Genomic DNA, 18,792 nt, shown 5'->3' with positions numbered 1-18,792 from the left:
GGCAACAATTGTCTTAATCTTATTGCTCAGAACATCTGAAAAATTAATGTTGCAATATAATATCAGAGATGAAGAGAGATTCAGCATTCAAGGGTAATTTTCAAGTGTATTCAACAATTTATCCAGATTTGGTAGAATGGGACAGTTTCATAGAGGGAACTCATTCAAGCACGACACGTGTTTCGGTGAGACACCCATTCTCTGGGTATCACCTTCTTCAGGGCACATATGGTGGTTAAAGTAGATTGGAATGGGACCTGTCTGGGACAAGCACAACATATATAGAAAATCTATTATTTGAATGCATGATAATGGTTAATATCATAAGTATAAACATTGCATAAATATGTACAAAAATCTTCTGATTCATAATCTCAGAGAAGATGGTCATTAGCACAGAGGGTCATACTTTGATTAAATTTGATGAAACAAATCACACAAGCCGAAGCTAGAAAAGGATAAAGTAAAAGACAAAAGGATAACAGTATGCCGAACTGATATAAAGCCGGTGGCTAGTATGGTAGAAGGGTAACGAGGAGCCCTCCACTGAGGCACCTCCTGCAGTCAACTTACCAAAAGATTTTAAAAATAGACCAAGGGTAAGAAAGAAAGAAACTCAAGGAAGATTATTGCATAAGGGACCCTTTGCAGACATAAACCGACAATTTATATTGAGTGTCATAAGTACATACCTATATGAGAAGGGAAGAACAGCAATATGGAGGGAAACAACTCCTCTATTGAGTATATGGGGCTGCACCCGTTCAAATCAAGTACTACCTAAGGTAGAAACATAATAGGAGTAAGCAGGCAGCCCCAAAATTAGTGAATATAGCAGGGTGTATTGCAAAGAGATCCATAGATGACTTACCAGGAGAGTGCTGTGCGATGTAAAACTTCTCTATTGTATATGTTGGGGGCCGCTGCAAGACATTCAGAAGAAGACTGCCTGGGACAAAAACATATTTGGAATGTCAGGCAGCCCCCAGTGTTCATGAATCTAGCAACGGGCGTTGCATAACAGGTACATAGATAACTTACAGGGAGCGTACTGTGGAGATATAGAGTCTCTGATTCGGATCGGAGAAGTAGTAGAGGCTCTCTAAAATGGCGCATGGGTCCCGGTATGGGCAGAAAATTCTTCAATCAATGGTATTCAAAAGACGAGCATCATGGTGCCTTCTGCAGTATATAATAAGGAAACAAATGAGTCTGCATGCAGTGGCCGAATGAATAAAGGCGTGCCTGCAGACGCATACGTTGATAGAGGATAAAGAGGAAGAGACCCTCACCTCAATAGATAGACTCAAGCTTGAGGAATTAAATAGAATAGAATGACCTCGGTAAATCGCACTAACACTCTTTTCCATTAGTCTCTGAAAAATGCAAATAGAAAGGAAAAATAAATATTTGAACTCAGCGTATAACAGAGGTCATCTTGTGTGGATTAACCGACGTGATAACTATCACGAGTGTGTTTAAAAACTTTTAGAAATCTCTGCTCATAGAGAGCGATAATCATGGGATAATATATAATAGGCCACTGTATCCCCCTCCAAAGCAAGAGATCTAACCTTATCGAAGAGTTTGTCCCGTCCGGTGGTCACTAACAGCGGTCGCTTGACCAAAGAATGGTCACTGAGAGGGATTAAAGAAAGTACAAAAATAGGGGTAATTAACTGAAATGGGAGCACAAGCAAACCGCTGTCGACTGTAGTAACACTATAGAGACGGTTAGAGTGTTTACCTGTATCAACTAAGTAGCGGCAAGGCGTCCCGCTGCAAAATCGCGAATGACCCGGTTAGGTCGAAAAGTGTCTCCTACATTTAAATAAACCAATAACTATATGCGTCAGGGGCTAAACTGTCGTGTGATACACCAAATCCGAATGGTAATTGCGATGGGCGTCGCAGTCAATTAAGATTGCAGGGAGGGAAATACAGGCTCCAGGAGGCGTACGAGGGATGTGGTCAAGAAACACGAACTAAAAAGAAAAATACAGTGCTTGAAAAAAAGAATATAAGCGATATAAAGAATGAAGTGAAAGTATACAGTAAGTGTCCCCTTGTGCCAATAAACACCCTTACTCACAGGATGCTCAAATCCAAGCAGAGGCAAGATAAGAAACTTGCCTGGCGGGATGACTCATAGAAAGAGAAAAGTTAAGAGCATAGCAAGCCAAATGTGTCAAATGATAATAACCAGATGGTTATAAGCAATGTAAGCAAAATAGCTGGGCCCAAGGCCAACCAAGGCCATGAGTGAAGTGGCAAAAGGGCTCACTCTGCTTGTAAAAGGAAAAATCTCCATGCGCAGGTCTGCTAAATGATTGCATTTTCCCATGGCAGAGTTTCATTGAGTTCTTTGTCTTTTGAGTCAAGTGTAAAGATCCAAAATACTTTGCGCTTTTTGCGTATATTGGTAGTGTCAGTACCTTTTTGTGGACGTATCTTTTAAAAGATAGTCCAATGGAGATCCTCCTCCACATATTTGGCTTCAGTCCAACGATTGACCAGTGTTGCTGCCTGTTTATGGCGTCTGAAGTTGGATTTATGCTCATCCTTACGGATCCTGCTTTCTCTAGCTGTCTCACCTACGTATGCCAGATTGCAAGGGCAAAGGATTGAATACATGCAGTTTGATGTCCTACAGTTCGTCATCTCTGTGAGATATACTGAACGGTTATTCCTGGACCTAACCATGGACCAGGAAGGTCACACCAGTAGCCAGGACCCTCAGGCAAACACCGGTAGCAGAAGCCCTGATGCGCCAGCTGAGCCTGGGGCACAAAGAAAACGTAAGTCCAACTTCCGTCGTGAGGAAAATGAAATACTGGTGACGGAGGTCACCAAGTACCAGCACCAGCTGTTTGTTAGTTCAAAGCTGCCTCTTGCTAAAAAAGAGGCGATATGGCAGCGAATTGTCCAAAAAATAAACAGCATGGGCCTATCCAAGCGGACCGTCCTCGATTGCAAAAAAAGGTGGCATTACTGTAAGTGCCCGACAAAAGAAAAGCTTGCGGCAAACCGTGAGGCAGCCTCACAAACTGGACGAGGCAGTCCAGCAGACCAGGAGGTCCTGGATGACAATGGAGGAGCGGGTGGCAGCTGTCATCCCAGAGGAAACTGTAACATGAATCTCCAGACAGGACAGTGCCGCCAGAGAAACTGAAGAGCAGACAATGGGTAAGTCACAATAAGTGCACAGATGTCAGTAATGGTTCTTGGTTGTGATTGCAGCTAGAAATATCCCTGTGCCACAGTCTGATGTGTGCATCTTGTTGTCCTCATACTTGTCCACAACTATTGTCAATGTAAGTTAAACACATATGTCAATCACACATTGAAAATGTCAAAACAGCACTGCCATGTCCATCCCTGATGGAGCAGACATTCTGGACATCATTTATGTAGGGCCTTGTACCACCGGTACCTCACTTTTGTGAATGTCCAAAGTTAAGACCCGTTGATGCAAGGACTACATAAAAGATGTTCACAAGGTCACGCATATGCCTACATGCGTAACTTAGGTAATACGGTGAAACGTGGTGCTACATCTTGCCTGGTCTTCCTTGTGGTGTGCCAGTGTGTTGGGGCAGTTTGAGATCAATGGGTGGAGGACGTGTGCAGCAGGGTCACTGTATGTAAGTGTTGGCGGAGTGCTGGGCCAAAGGACTCAATGATTACTGATTAAATGTCGTGGATCCCTTTGTGATGTGGATCAATGATGGTGGTAGTGTCTGGTGAGCATGGTGAATATGTGACATTTAAAAAGATGGTTGGTCCAGGTGAATCTGGTGTTGTGGCTGTAGTTGAATCTGTCTACTGGTGGAGGAGATGTGATTGTCTGTGTCTCCTGCAATGTACCTTGGTGTGGCCAATAGCTACTTCAGTTTGATGTCAGAAAGTTCACCCAGGAGGCGGTGGTGTTCTGGTCAATAGGGTAGTCCAGGTTGAACTAGAGTTCTCGAAGTAGGAATGTCATTGTTGGGGGCGAGCCTGGTGCGCTATGATCGCGGATCACTGACAGAATATCGAGGAGAAGAATATCGACCTACCACAATATCGAGGAAAAAATATCATCACTTGTGCCCCTAAATATGCAACAAGCACAATCTACGCGAAACACTTAACTAAACAATACCTACCATGGCGACAGGCACGCATGCTTGTACTAAGCTTCTGCCTGTCCCAAGCACATTTAGACAACGATACTCAGGCATTTTCACGCTAGTACCTTAACAACTGAGTATGCCTAGAGATCTGATAAGATATTTTTAAGCACCTTTTTCCTTCGTTATTCTTTGGCTACCTGAAGCACTCATTTTAACTCATTTTATCTAGTCTAACAGTAGTGTATTCGCCTAACATGTGAACATGACGCAGTATAAACTCATATCTAAATTAGCCATCTGAGTTAACTGATGTTGTACCAGCAGTCCATATGCATAATGAGCAAATATGGGTCACGCTGAGGAAATTGTACCACAATGTATTTCTCTCCCTTTCCACAGGCACATATACAACTGGTCTGACCTTTTTGCACATAAGTGGTAAGTTGGCCACTCTAACAGGAGCCACAAGGCGCTCCCTGACACACACCCTGGTCCTGAAGAAAGCCTCTAGAAGTCAGCACAAGGCCGAAACATGTTGACCAACACCAGTGTGGTGGGTTAGTAACCTGATCCACACACGCACAACCCCGCTTTTAACTACCCACATCACCGTTTTTTCCAATAAATATTTACTGTTAAGTGATGTAGGGATTTTTAATTCACTCCACTAGAGCACACAAACGCCCTCTTATTTTTCATTTCTGGACACTACTGGCAAGTCAGTTGGTCTTCCTCCAGGTGGAGGCACAGCATACTCACAAAGATAAAGACCCGATGATGATGCTGCTACAGTACACTTAGGCGGAGAACCAAGATATACCGCCCACGCCTGTGTACGTATATGAGGGTTTTTATAAAGTTTCCCAGACGAGCAAAGACCCTGGTATACAGGACAAGTGATCCATTCTCCCCATCTCAGATTTTTGTTCTAACCATTGGAAGCCGGAGGGATGAGAGCTTCTCTCCCCACCCCCTTTGATTAAGATATTGTCACCGTATATGCCAAAGAAAGAGGAAACTGTTTTCTATGAACATACAAATCTTTAACAAGCAAAAATCAAGCAGAACAACAAGCAATTTGTTTTACTTCTTCAATGTGATCAAATTTGATTTTCAAAAATTCAATTACATCTTTTTTTGATAATTAACAAAATCAACAACTTTTCCCATTGCTACATTTACTAAACCTTTTTCCACATCCAAATGATGCCGTAAAATAACCGACAGTTTACACATACATATAAATTCTTTTCTAAACCAGCAGTTTTAGATATAGATTTTTCTAAAGAATCCAATTTTGTTTTAATTTTTTCCATCAAAATAATAGTAATTCCTTCATGCTCTATTTTATCAATGGCTTCTATTTATATTATTTGTTCATTTTCCAGCTTTAAAAGTTCTTCATTGAACGTAGAACACTCTTGCAGTGTTGGCATTAGGCAGATTATTGATTAATTTTCTGCAATTTTTTTGTTCATTTTTACATGAACTATATTTTCATTTCAAAACAAGTTGGTAAGTAGCCGACTTTGCAAGGCTTGTTTGCCATGTTCTATCAATACTCCAATTCTTATATCTTGAAGAATGGTTCCATAATCAACATCATTTGCCTGTCGCATATTTTTAATGAGTTCTTTGTATTCAAAATATGACCAAATGTTAACGTTTCCACACTTCCCAAAGACTTTCTGGTGTCTTCATGCACAAGCGTTTTAAATACTGGTTGCCCTTTTATAGTAGTAAGTTGCAGTAGATCACCAAAAACTATCACATGTTTTCCTCCAAATAAGACATCGTATTCTGTTTTTAGAATTTGCTGCATTCTTAAATGCACAAAGGCAAGCATTAAGTTTGAGACCATGCTCACCTCATCAATAATCCAAAGTTTCATTTTCTTTAGCACTCTTGAAACTTCATAACAAGCTTCTCCAGATAGCTTGTGATATTCCAATTTATTCATGTTCTATAGGTAGCATTAGTAAACGATGTAATGTAATTCCTTTAATGTTGTGTGCTACCAACCCAGTTGGAGCAGTTACATCACAAGACAAATATGAGTCAGTTGTTTTCCGTAGATAACTGGCCAAAACTTTAATTAAGAAACGTTTTCCTGTACCAGCTTGGCCACTGACATACATCCTGATAGGTTGAAATGATGTGCATGTGCATTCTTTCTTTTCATGAAGAAAACCATGGTCGATCTGTTGTTTCACATGCTGATATATTTCTTTCTGTTCAATATTTAGTTGTTCTTCCAAGTTTCCTATGTCCATAATATCTTCTTGAGCTTGATGCATTGCTGGTTCCACTTCGCTCATGGTGATTGCAGCTTCATTTTCAAGGATTGGTTGTCCTAGTGGATCCTGACTCAGAGCAGCAGAACTTTGACTGTCTTGAGAACTTTCTCTAGCAATCTCAGCTGCAATAGTAGTTTCTTGATCAATTTCTTCATTCAACATTTTGAGATAATTTCCAAAAACTGTGCATTCAATGCTATCTTTACATGCATTGAAAATATCTTCATAGCACTGAAAATCTCCAAGTAATTCCAATTCCGTACGCCAAGGCTTAAACAGTTGCAAAAGAGCTAAATAGTAAATTTCTCTTTTATGAGGAGTGTCACAACTCAGTTTCCTATGATTAATCAGATTTCCTTTACTGTGTTTCACCAAACATCCTTCCGAACCAATCACTGCATATTTTCCTTCATTTATGCTTTCTGTAGTATTTCTCTTAAAACTGTAAAATTGCAGCACTTCATAGAGACATATATTTTCAAGATAACAACTTCTATTTGGATAGTATGTATCCAACATGTTTGTTTTGACAGTATCTGTACTTTCCGGTTCATTTACTGCTAAATATTAGATTTCTTGTATAGATTTAAGTACTGGATTTCAGCAGCAAGACCTAGACTCACCCAAATGATTGCTCTTGACTTTGAATATAAACTTGCAGACGACAACCGATCCGAGCATTTGTATGCTCCAATCTCTCGATGGCATAACATCTTCAAACTAAAACTGTACAATTTCTTACTAAGACTCTTCTCGCGAGAAATTTCTTCCCACATTTCTTTCAACTCCATCTTTTCTGATTTAGTTATGTATGATGTTACATACCGAGCAACAGCAATGGAATTATCCGCAACATACTGTATATCCATATTAGCATTCCACATTGACAGAATAACTGGATTATAATTATTGATATACTTTGATTCTTCACTTCTTTTCAAATTGTAAGTATTTTTGGGTGACTTTCTAGTTATGGTATGTCTCAATGCTGACATGAAACTGTTTACTCTTCCTTTGGATATTACTGGATGTGGAAATCCAAAACAAACATTTGGTATAAAACTTTTCCTTCGACTTGCATTTCCATCGACAGTATTTGCCACATCAATGACTTTGGAATCGTAACACTTGTTGCCTTAAGGTGTTTTCTTCTGTTCTTTTTGATATACACATGTGACATAATCTCCAATAAAAGATAAAACAGTGTCATCCGAATCAATTCCAAATTTGGGTGCATCTTTGATTCATAAAAGCATATGTATATGAGGAGCACCTCTAGCTTGATACTCCTTTCTCCAAAATAAATCAATAACTTCTCCAAGAGGAGGATTCTTTTTATTGCAGATAAAACACATCATAGCTTCATATCTATGATTGAAATATCTGCATACATTTACAGGATCCAAAGAACACAATTCTCCAGGTGTCTTGTGTTCAATATTTTTAATATTTTAATTTGCCTCTTGAAGAAATTCAAGTAAATCATCCCAAGCGTATTCAGCACAGCTTAGGGTAACAAACCACGTAGGAGTTCCTAAGTTCCTTAGCATGCATTTAAGTTCTCCATGACGACGATACCATTAGTACCGCGCTAACATGCCATCAAATTAATCATTTGAGATTCTAAATGATCGTCTCTCTGATGTACTTTATCCATAAATTCCTTTGCAGAAACATTTTGAAGATGTACTCCTGTTTTTAATATGTGGTTGACTGCATATGAAAGTCCAGACAAGTCACTCTCAAACAAAAGATGAAATATATATGGGATACATTGTCGAAATCTTGCATCTTCTGCATACAATCTTGTTGTCCGGGATTCTGATGCAGGAATCTGTACTGATCGTTCGTCATATCATCCACCTTTTCCAGTTGGGAACAGCTGTGGAAAACAATGAGCTTCCAAACCTTTTTCCCAAACACTCATGGGAGTCCCCTTCGCTTTCTTCATTTGGAATAATTCAATAGTGTTCCCCATCACTTCTTTTGAATGAAGTGGATGTACATTATAATGTTCATAAATTTCTTCACTTTTGGACATGTCCACTTTCTAAAATTGACCTTGACATTTCACTATCATCTGCTAAAAGTATTTCTTCTTCTTCCACATACACATTTTTGTAGTAATCATTGTTTTTATAATATTTGGGGCCATATGAAGGTAATTTTTTTTTACCGATTCATAAATACCGAATTTTACTGAATCGGTATTTAAGAATCGGTAAGTTATATGTAGGTAAACAATCGGTAAACATTACCGATTCGGTAATATTCGGTAATCATGAATCGGAATTTACCGAATCGGTAAATACCGAAGTGGTATTTACCGAATCGGTATTTACCGAATCGGTAATTCAAATACACATGACTTGATGAATCAGCCAATCCTGTGCTACCTAAACCCCACCCAACCAGGAAGTGGCCACACCCAGGCAGGTGCACACAATCCACAGACTCTGGAGAGGCTGGGAGTGCAGAGGAGAGGAACAGAGCAACTGCCTGATTCAGCCCTGGAAACTACAACAATGGCCAGCCAGGACACAGAGAGGGATGGAGGGGAGAGGAAGAGAAAGCTGAAATTCAGCCAAAAGGAGCTGCAGGTACTGGTGGAGGAGGTTGTGAAGCAGCACCAGAAGCTTTTTGGCAAACAGTCACAGCAAGTGGCTGAGTCAGAGAAACGTAAGATCTGGCTTGGAATCCAGGCACAGGTGAATGCCATGGGAGTGACCCCCCGGGACATTGATGTCCTCAAGAAGCGGTGGTACGACATCCATATCATCACGAAGAGGAAGGTGGCAGAATTGAAAAAAGAGGCCAGCCGGACAGGAGGTGGACGCAACAGGGCACCAGCCCTGACAGAACTGGAGGAGCTTGTGGAGACCACCATTGAGCCAGAAAGCATCGTGGGGATTGGGGACGCTGACAGCTCCGGCAGAGGCACCTCAAAACAAGGTAAGACGCTTGCACAGCAATGTGTCCCCCCCTACCCCTATCCCAACTCCCCAAATGTGCAATGAGAATCCCACTCCAGTACAGGTGTTAGTGCATGCTAGCAATGCATCATGGGAGATGTAGTCCCTGAAAGCCCAAACATGATACGATTAGCACAGATTAACAAGGCATGTAACACACAGTAGCGAGAAGCAGGCAGAGGACATTGAGATACTGTATAAAAAATGTATTGTCATGGCAGCAAATCTATGCTTCAGGTACACTTAGCTGATGTTGCATTTCTGTCCACAGGCACTACTGCGCACAGAACTGCCCATGACAAGGGAGAGAGGGCACACCACAAAGACAGCGCGGAGAAGGCCACCACCAGTTCTGGCCAGGGAACGGCACCACAGACAGTCACACCACCCCAGCAAGCATCGCCACTCCAGCCAGCATCCCCACTCCTGCAGGTGTCACCACCATCTTCACCACCTGCATTGCACAGGTCGAGGAGGCGTGCTGCTGCCAGGTTGTATGTAACAGACTCATCCTCTGAAGACTCGAGGGGGGCAGAAACGTCCACTGTATCCCTGGATGTAACTCATGCCAGTGAGCCTTCCGACTCTGAGGGAGCACACACAGGTGGCAGACGGCGCCGCAGGGCTCGGCCGCAGAGTCCACCTCCCCTAGGGCTGGGCCATGGAGTCTCCTCAGGGCTTGAGGCCACCATGGTGAAAAACCAACGCATCCAGGCAAGGGCAATGGTGTCCGTACAGCGCCAAATGCGTGGCCTCAATGAGACATTTGTTAACATTGACAAAGGCATCAGCGCCATGGCAGGGGGAATGGCTGAGATGGCACCGGGCATGCGGGACATGTCCCAGTCCATCATGCTGCTGTGCTCAAAGTATGATGAGGACAGGGCAGCACGGCGCAGTGGACATCAGAGAAAGCATCAGAACTCAAGGGCAGTGAACCGGCTGGCAACTGCCACTTCGCTGCTCTGCAGGCGCTCTGTGGCGATGCAGGAGGGCCTTGCGCACTGCAGCACAGATGTGTCAAGGGGGATGGTGAGGGTCACGAGTGCACTAGAAGTCCTGCTCACCAGCCAGTCTGCAACAACTGGCGCTGTGGATGCTGGTGACACCGAAGACACGGCCAGCAGGAGCAGCAGGCGGCAAGGTGGTGCCACTGGTCCCACAGCCAGTGAGGACGCTCACTGGCCATCCCGCACTGGTGCACGTGGGCGCAAACACTAATGCATCAGGAAAAACAAAGACACTATTTGGTGAAGTAACCCTTGACTGACATATGTTTATTTCTCAATGTTGATGGAAAAGGTTTCCCTTTGTGTTGTGGCGTAGTGCTGCCTGATTAAACTACGTTATGGCATCCAACTACTGGCTGTGTCCCCTTACTCATTCAGAAATAGTTGCATGTGATCTCTGCCCGTCTCACTCTCCCATCTGTTGCTGTTGCCACTCCTGCTGCGTTGGCCTCTGGCTGTGCAGACTCATCATCATTGTCCTCAATATATGTCATTTCGACCTCTGTACCTCTCTTCGTGGCAAGGTTGTGCAGCATTGCACAAGTGGCAATTATCTTGCAGCAGAGGATGGGTGTGTACTGGCGTGCACCTCCGCTTTTATGGAGGCAGCGGAACCTGCTTTTCAATAGTCCGAACGTGCGCTCCACCACATTGCGTGTAGATTTGTGTGCCACATTATATCGTCTCTCACTCTGGGTTGATGGGTGTAGGTAGGGAGTGAAGATGAATGACCGCACGGCATATGCACTGTCGCCTAGGTGAGTAAAAGGGAACCATCAGTCACATGCCTCAATACACTATGATTTGCACTAAGTATTATGGAGCGTCACTGTTACTTACCTAGCAGGTATCCTTCTCCAAATTCTCCGGCAAGCAGTCGTGTGTAGATCCCACTGTTCTGGAAGATGTAGGAGTCGTGGGTGCTCCCAGGAAACTTCGCAACAATATCAGTGATGATGTTCCCTGCATCGCAGATTACTTGCACATTGATGGAGTGGGTGGACTTTCTGTTCCTGTAGATGTGCTCAGTGGCAGCTGGTGGGCAGATTGGGATGTGTGTGCCATCAATACAGCCAATGACATGGGGGAACTGTGCCATGTGATAAAAGTCAGTTTTAGTTTTCTGCAGTTCAGCCTGTGTGTTTGGGAAGCTGATGTAGTGGTGCATTCTCTGCATCATGGCATCCAGGAACTTCCTGAAGAAACGGGACAGGCAACTCTGGGATACACTGCCCACGGCAGCTATCACCCCCTGGTAACTGCCAGATGCGAGTAGATGTAGGCTGCAGAGAACCTGCACGTGTGGTGGTATGGCATGCGCCCTTCTTGTTGGCTGGTCCAGGAGTGGGTGCAGGTCCCTTATCAGGTCCATGATGGTTTGTGGGTGTAGCCTGTACCTTTCATGTATCTCTGCGTCAGTCTGTTGAAAGAGTGTGATGCGCTGTCTGTAAATGCGTTCCTCCCGTCTCCAAATCCTCAGACCTGCTGCCTGTAGACGTAGGCGCCTTGCAATGACATACAGAGCGGCCATGTTGTCCACGCTGTTGCATTTTGGGCTTGCTTATATGCACTGTTGATGCTTACCACCTGCTTTCAATCTGTGTTAATTACCGACTCTTAATTACCGAATTTCATGGATTTCTTAATTACCGAATTTACCTACATATCTTTTCCCGTTTTACCACTTCATATTTACCACTTCATATTTACCGATTCGGAAAATATGTATTCGGTAAATATGAATCGGTATTTTAGAATTCGGTAAATATGAATCGGTATTTACCGATTCATATTTACCGAAAACTGGTTTTTGGCCTCCTACATCTCACTTGACTAAATACCGGTCGGTAATGGGATATTTACCGAATTTATGCCGTTACCGACCGGTATTTAGCTACCTACATATGGCCCATAATGTTGCCTTTTGCACTTTCCTAACATCCACTAATTCCTGACAGATTTTCTTACTCTTAGTAGGAACACCATTAACTAGAATAACTAGTGGTTCACTTTCTACTTTCTGTACACCAATAGTTTCAATATTTTTCTTTAAATCTAGAGGTAAATGTACAACTCTACCTTTTAATCCTGTTTGTAAATCTGTAGGAGGCAATTTACCTGTTTTAGGCTCCATACGAACAATAGCCTGAAATGGGTGCACACATTGAATCAGAATATACTCATACGTGTTTAAATCTATCAGTTCTGGAGAAATAGTTACCAACTCAGGATTATTATGGACAGCTCTAGCAGGCATTTATTATCGTCCAATTTGTTCTAACAATATTTACAAATACTCTGATCAGTACCCAAATCAAAGCAATCCTCTACCAACAAATAAGTTGCAAATTCCTTCCACTTGTCATTATTTTCTCTTTCACTTTTTAAATACAGATCAACAGTCCTAGTCTGATTTCTATAGTGAGTTCGTCGACAACAAACACAAGTATAATTTGGCCTTTCACACAAAATTACCTTAAACTTTGTAATTTGTTCTTCAAACTTCTCTGTACAACTATTTTCCACATTTTCTTCAACACCTACTTCTATCAATGTCTCACTTTGTCCACTCTCTTCTTCAAGACCAAAGTAACGAAACTCTATTTCATCACAAACTTTTTTAACATCTGATACTGACCCATGAAAAAGAGCACTTTTTAAGCCATTTAAATTTATTGCTGGACTTTTTGCATAATGCAATCTTCTGACTAACTTCTGCATTTGAGAATGATGTACTGCTAACATTCTAAAATGATGAAAAACACTTTGACATACTTTTCTAGAAAGACAAGCCAGAGAATGACCTTGCAAACCAGTGTTTTTTCTCACTCTGCAACATCTTAATCTTTGGTTTAATACTTTTTTTTACTATACTCTCGTAAGAAATTGCAAACAATATCAATAGATTCCTGTCGTATACTACAAATACTACTACAGTCCTAAGTATACACTGGAGCTTTAGGACGTCTCCCTAGAACTTCATCGGCTATCACTTCTTCTACATTTGTGGGAACCATCTTCTCTTTCTCAATTGGACAGCCATTTCTAACCTCATAAGCTCGACCACTGGTATCAACTGCAAGCAGTAATGTATTGGTTTGAAAATAACTCTCTTCATTAAAAAAAGGCTCTGAACTTGAACTGTGTTTCCATTCACCCCAAAAAAATATCACAAAAGTTAATTCTGTTAATTAGTCTCTTCTTCTTACTTTTGGCCTTCATAAAATGTATTGGCTTATCAAGTGATTGAATTCTGTTTAAAACTAAAATGAATAATTTCCTTTTTAATTCAAAAGCCTTCTCAACAATAGTTTCAATCTGTTTCTTCTTTTTATAAAATGCTGATCGTCTTTTATATTTCTTCACATCTTTCAAAAATTAGAGACAACTCTATTTTATAACATTCTCTTCCTCATTTCTTCATACTGACCCTTCTTCCTTTTACCATACATTATTTATTTAGAATGTGATTTCACATTATTTTTGCTTTTTTTCTTCTTATTCTTTTTTGTTGTTTAGGCATTCTTTGCACTTTCCACAATGTGCACACTGTTTCTAGGCTTTGAAAGTGTTTTAATAAATTATTTTGTGCTCTTACAGCAATACTTTTTCTTTTTTCCCACATGTTGTAGTTCATCTAACTCTTGCTTTTGTCTTTTCTTTAAATAATACTCCTTTTTTTGTTCTTTCCTCTTTTGTGTTATTCTAGTCATGATAAGTTTTTTTTACCGATGATGAGCTTTACCTGTTAAATAAGAAATATATGACATTATTAACATACATTTATAAAATATACTATTGTATTACTAAACAAACATGTTGTACATAAAAATGATGTAAACACTTTCTTTGAAAATCACAATTCATTTACTTGAAGACACAGCTACTGACAGGATAATTGTAGAACTGAATCAGTAGTATTTATGTGTTTAGAGGACTGCATCAATAGTGGATAGACGATTGGTATCTGGGTCATTACATGAGTACATGGATATTGACTGGACCATTTGAGTTCTGCATTGAAAGACAATGGTTAATTTATAAAGACCTGCGTTTTCATGCAGTGATTAGATAAGGACATGGTTCTGTCAGAATGATTGCAGGAGTGCACAGAGAGTGACAGTGTGATTGCTAAACTGCATGGGCAAACCCTGGATTTTTGCAGGAATTAATCACTACTCTGCATGTGACTGTAGCACTGTGTGTCTTAATGCCTGAGTCATTCTACAAGTGCATGGACAGTGACTGGATAGTTAGAGTGCTGGTAGTTCACAGCAGAATGAGTTTAAAAGTGCTGTGTTTCAGCACAGTGATCAAATAAATACATGGTTCTGTCAGGATGCTTGCAGGAGTGGACAGAGAGGGACAGTGTGATTGCTGACTTGCATAGCTCCTACTTGCACTTTTGCAGGAGTGAATCAGTAGTCTACAGGGGGTTAGGAGACCAAATAGGTTGGGCACATTTGACTGTACCACTGCATCTATTAAGGCCTGAGTCATTGTGCAAGTGCATGGACACTGACTGGATAGTTAGAGTGCTGGTGCTTGACAGCAGAGTGAGTTTAAAAGTGCTTGTGTTTCAGCACAGTGATTAGATAAACACATGATTCTCTCAGGATGATTGCAAGACTGCACAGAGAGTGATTGTGATTATGGCACTGCAATAGTACTAGGGGACCGCATAGGTTGTGCACATTTGACTGTAGCACTGCATATCATAATCCCTGAGTCATTGTACATGTGCATGGACAGTGACAGGATAGTTAGAGTACTGGTAGTTGACAGCAGAATGAGTTTAAAAGTGCTTGTGTTTCAGCACAGTGATTAGATAAATACTTGGTTCTCTCAGGATGATTACAAGACTGCGCAGAGAGTGACAGTGTGATTGTGGAACTGCATGGGTACCTGAATTTCTGCAGGAGTGAATCAGTACTCTGCAGGGGGTTAGGGGACCTTGTAGATTGTGCACATGTGACTGTACCACTATGTGTCTTAATGTCTAAGTCATTGTAGAAGTGCATTGACAGTGACTGGATAGTTAGACTGCTGGTAGTTGACAGAAGGGCAAGTTTATAACTGATTGTGTTTCAGCACAGTGACTAGAAAACATCATGGATCTGTCACAATGATTTCAGAAGTGGACAGAGAGTGACAGTGTGACTGCTGAACTGCATGGGTAATACCTGGATTTTTGCAGAAGTGAATCAGTACCCTGCAGGGGGTTAGGGGACCGCATACATTGTGCAGATGTGACTGTAGCACTGTGTGTCTTAATACCTGAGTCATTGTACAAGTGCATAGACAGTGACTGGATAGTTAAAGTGCTGGTAGTTGACAGCAGAGTGAGTTTATAAGTGCTAGTGTTTCAGCGCAGAGATTAGATAAGGACATGCTTCTGTCAGGATAATTGCAGGAGTGGACAGAGACTGACAATGTGATTGCTGAACTGCATGGGTAATACCTGGATTTTTGTAGGAGTGAATCAGTACTTTGCAGGGGGTTAGGGGACCGCATACATTATGCAGATGTGACTGTAGCACTGTGTGTCTTAAAAACTGAGTCATTGTACAAGTGCATTGGCAGTGACTGGATAGTTAGAGTACTGGTAGTTGACAGGAGAATGAGTTTAAAAGTGCTTGAGTTTCAGCACAGTGATTAGATAAAGACATGGTTCTGTCAGGATGATTGCAAGACTGCACAAAGAGTGACAGTGTGATTGGGGCACTGTAATAGTTTTAACTAAGTTATTGCAGGAGTGAATCAGTAGTCTGCAGGGGGTTAGGGGTCCACATGGATTATGCACATTTGACTGTACCCTACATGTCTTAATGTCTGAGCCATTGTACAAGTGCATGGACAGTGACTAGTTACCTAGAGTGCTGGTAGTTGACAGTAGGGTGAGTTTATAACTGCTTATGTTTCAACACAGGGATTAAATAAGGACATTGTTCTGTCAGGATGAATGCAGGAGTGGACACAGAATGACAGTGTGATTGTGACTTGCATGGCTACTATCTGGATTTTTGCACGACTGAATCACTAGTCTACATGGGGTTAGGGGACTGCACATTTGACTGTAGCACTGCTTGTCTTAATGCCTGAGTCACTGTACAAGTGCCTGGACAGTGACTGAATACTAACTGGGTATTTAACAGAGTGTATCAATAGTATGTAGCTGGTTAGAGGTCTGCATGCATAGCGCACGGAATATCTCAGCTGTACTAGTATTACTGTCTACACCTTTCCATAAGTACATGACTAGTAACTAGAATAATTACAGTGCTGCAAAAAGAGTGCATGGTGAATTTATAATTGCTTAGGTATTGGTGCAGTGATAGGATAAGTAGATAGGACTGAATAGGTATTTGGAGAATTGCATGGGACAGACAGGAAGATTCCTATTTTGCATAAGTACTAACTGCGTATTTACAAGAGTGTATGAATAGTATGTAGCTGGCTAGATATCTGCATGCATGGCGCACAGAATAACATGTACACAAAACAAGACCTGCCCGGGAAAAAAACGTTTTATCTTTATTAGCACAGTGAACACGTTATAGTCAATGACCCTAGCTCTTTCAAAGCTGTTGTATTTTATACTACATGCGCGGCAAATTTTTGCCATTCACCAAACGGGTCTGATGTCACTGGCTGTTTGAAAGAAGACTCCTATGTGTCTAAGTGTTTGTGAAAGTGTTTCCCTAATAATCTGTCTCCCAAATAATATATACAAGGAAGAGAGCTAGACAGAACCAAATAGTTGTGGTACCTGTTCAAAAACCACAGAGATGGAAAAAGGGTGAGGGGGGACAGGCAGTGCATCACGGAAGTAACCCGCCTGGTACTCGCCTGCTACCTCACGTTCTCATCATAGGCAACTGCCGCCCAAAAAGGAAAAGAAGGAATAAATCAAGAAACCTCAAATCAATCCCAAAAACTGGTGTCTAGTGAAACTTATATTCTAATTTGTGTCTGTGTTAAAAAAAGAATAAGAGTGTCATCCCAAGAAAGGAAGACTGAGTCTGATCAGGATCCACGTCACTCCAAATTAAAACCGAGCAAGACTACACTGGCTGTATAATTCTTTATTCTGTGCTGTGTGTCTGCTCATTAAAACCAACATGTTTCGTTGCCTGTTTAAATTAGCGGCAACTTCTTCAGGGCTAGGGTCGACTGGCCTCTCTGCGTTGCTGGTTCAGACCAGTAATCTATCTGTCTGCACCGTGAAGGTTGCTCTCGTTCAGCATACCTCAACCCTTGGTATAAGTAGATGTGTGCTACATCAAATAATCCTGGACTGCTTGCCCAATGGCCGCGGATTCGCGTTTCTCGTCAGCCCTCCAGTCCGGATGCTACTCGACCTTCATCCCATCAATAGATTCCTGTTGTATACTACAAATACTACTACAATCCTAAGTATACACTGGAGCTTTAGGACGTCTCCCTAGAACTTCATCAGCTATCACTTCTTCTACATTTGTGGGAACCATCTTCTCTTTCTCACACAGGTTTTTTTATTTATTTACAAAATAGAGCTTTGGGGAGGATGTGGTCCCCGGGGCAGTGGGGGCCCCCACGCGCCCCCGCTTTATATTTTCCAAATCCCCCCGAAACCTGGCCCACCCGGGGGGGTTAAAAGGAACAAAGCGTGAATGCCCTCGCTTCGTTTTTTTTTCTTATTTCGTCCCGATCAGCGCACCCAGCGCACATTCCGCTGTTTTGGCCCTGGCGGTCCTTGTGGGACCCCCTGAGCAGGCCCAGGGGTCAGGGTGTTTCACCTTGCCCCCTTTTTTTCTTTCTCACCTCTGTTTCCCTGTTTTCTTCTGACTCAGTTCTACCAAGTCACAAAATGGCTGGCATCACTTCCTGGTTTGGAGTGTTGACAGCCAATTAGAATAAAGCTCGTGGTCGGGAGGGTCCACGGATCCACCGCGGTCATAGATATACAAACATTTACTTTTTTATTTTCTCAGCAACTACTGAATGGATTTACACCATTTTTTTAAAAAAGGCTATAACTGTGTCTAAAGTTTTGTATGGGGAATTGATTTTCTGGCCTCTATTTTTTTAATTTCTCAGGAACTACTGAACGGATTTACAGCCGTTAAAGAAAAGGTCTCTTTCTGAACCAAGGGCTACATTTTTGCCAAATTTGGGGTAATTCCGTTCAGCAGTTCGGGCTGTAGCCGTGTCTAAAGTTTCCTATGGAAATTAACACAGAGAAAACACATTTTGGGACCCCACTTTTTTCTCGGCCCCCGCTTACCGAATCACCCTAAAACTTTCCAGAGAGGAGGTGACCAGAGCATCCCACTAGTTTTTAGAATTGTGCGATGATTCGTCAACCGGCGCCAAAGTTATTGGGAAAAGAAAAAATGCTTTTTGAATAGAAACAAGG

This window comes from Triturus cristatus, chromosome 8 (assembly GCF_964204655.1).
Source record: "Triturus cristatus chromosome 8, aTriCri1.1, whole genome shotgun sequence".
Taxonomy (NCBI): domain Eukaryota; kingdom Metazoa; phylum Chordata; class Amphibia; order Caudata; family Salamandridae; genus Triturus; species Triturus cristatus.
This window is presented reverse-complemented; position numbering follows the sequence as displayed.